This window comes from Myotis davidii, unplaced genomic scaffold (genome assembly GCF_000327345.1).
Source record: "Myotis davidii unplaced genomic scaffold, ASM32734v1 scaffold238, whole genome shotgun sequence".
Classification (NCBI taxonomy): domain Eukaryota; kingdom Metazoa; phylum Chordata; class Mammalia; order Chiroptera; family Vespertilionidae; genus Myotis; species Myotis davidii.
Window position 1 is genome coordinate 5132403 of NW_006293779.1, and position 1796 is coordinate 5134198.

Genomic DNA, 1796 nt, shown 5'->3' on the forward strand with positions numbered 1-1796 from the left:
GGGGCTGCCCGAGAAGGGAAATCCCGGAGGAAGCCGTAGTGGTTACTACCGCGTCCCCTGCTGTCGTCATCGGCTGAGGCGTGCCCAGCGGTTCCTTCTATTCTCGGGCTCGCCCGCCCCGGCCACTGGGGCGGGGCTACCGCATCCGAGCCCTGTAGGTGCGCGGTGGTCCTTCTCTCGGAATCCGGGAAGCCCCAGGCCGCGTGCGGAGCTTGGAAAACCGACGGCGCCAGGCGGGACGTGCCCAGCCGGGGCCCTGGCAAGGGCGGGCGGGAACACGAGCTGCACGCCGGCTCTGACGCGAACAGCAAGGTGACCTTAGCTGGCGGCTCCCTTTCCCGCCGCGTCAGTTTGCCCCCCTGTAACTCAAGGAAGGGGCGGAGGTCCCACGCCTCCAGGGGAGGTTGGAAGGAGAACGCCACCCCCTCGATTGCCCCCTAGCGGTGCGTGGGCTTTGGGCTGGGCTTTGGGCGGGGAGGGGGTGGGGGCGCCCGCTGGGCGCCGTGTGGGTGGAGGTGAAGCGCAGGCGGCTCTCAAAGACCCTCCCGTTCTTCCTTGCGCCCGGCTCCCCGGCGCGGTGCGGTCCCTTCGCGCACGCCGCCCGAAAACCTTGGCACCAGCCGCACTCTCCCCCGCAGGAACAGCCAGCCCGCCGCCCAGCTAGTCTGCCTAATCCGTCCAAACCTCACCTCCTCCGCGAAGCCCTCCCCGATTAACCCCATCACTTCTAACCACTTTATCTGGCACATGCTCTGTTTTTGCTTTTGGAAGTGCACACGTGGTCTCATGGTTTGGAATAACAGAGTCCCAAAATTCAGGAGCCCAGTGTGTTCTGCAGGGTGCGGCTGATGGGTTTCTTGCCGGGGCTTACTAACCACTGTGCCCTCCACGTTTCCCCAGGCGGGCTTCCCCCTTCCCCCTCCTCTTACGGACCCTCCGCGGTAACAGAGTCGCAGCTTGGAGTGCGCAATCCAGTCACCGCCCCCCTTTCCATCCACACGACTGCAGGTGTGAGGGCAGAGAGCATTGGGCCTTGGAGGCTTCAGCTCCAGGTGGGCCACCGACTTTGCGGTAAGTCACTCCTTTCCCCGGGCCCAGTTCAAGTGAGGCAATGCCCCGGAAGGCGCTACCGGTTTGAGGTAAGGAGTCACCTGCTGGCAAGCTGCCCGCAGCCTCCCTTCAGGAACCGAGTCTTGTGACCCCCGAGGGAGGGCGCACCCTCCTCCCTCCTTCAGCTGCTCCGGAATTCTGAGCGACCGGACCGGCCTTCTCTCCAGTCGCCAGTGCAGCGCCCCGGGTTCCAGGATCGGCTGGGACTCTTCTTTCTCTGGGACTCAGTTTACTCGTCCGAAAAAGAGGGGTAAGAACAGATCGAAGGAGAGCAGGAAGCTCTTTGTCATCCAAAGTTTCTGCATAAAAATAAACGGTAATGGACGGGACCGTGCTTGGCAGCAGAGTGAGCTCACGACTTCTGACCCCGCTTCCTCCGCGGAGTGGCTTCTGGCGGGAGTCCTTGGAGCTCTCCCAGATGCCTCACCGCTCACCCCACTCCTCCTGGTTCTCTGGAGACAGGTACTGGACCGCACCTGTTTCTGCCGCCGTGTAGGGGCGGGGTCAGAGAGGATGGGGTGGCGGAAGCGGAGATGCCCGTGCGCCGGCTTACAGGGGGCAGCGTCACCTGGATGAAGGTTGGTCCAGGAGACACCCCCCTCCCCACCCCGCTGGAGGCCAGGAATAGGTGGGCGGGGCTAAGACACAGGGGCGGGGCTATGTAAATTAGGCATCTCTGAACCCAG

The 1796-nt window shown here is 63.9% G+C and overlaps 1 protein-coding gene across 1 annotated transcript in view; it reads left to right on the forward strand.

Annotated features, from left to right (window-relative positions):
* Nucleotides 1-122: 122 nt before the first annotated feature.
* The window catches only part of SLC30A3 (solute carrier family 30 (zinc transporter), member 3), a 10491-nt gene continuing 8817 nt past the window's right edge, over nucleotides 123-1796 (forward strand). The window contains exons 1-2 of the mRNA XM_006767460.2: nucleotides 123-312; nucleotides 949-1360. The gene's annotated coding sequence lies outside the window, so the exon portion shown is untranslated. The remainder of the gene's footprint in view (nucleotides 313-948; nucleotides 1361-1796) is intronic.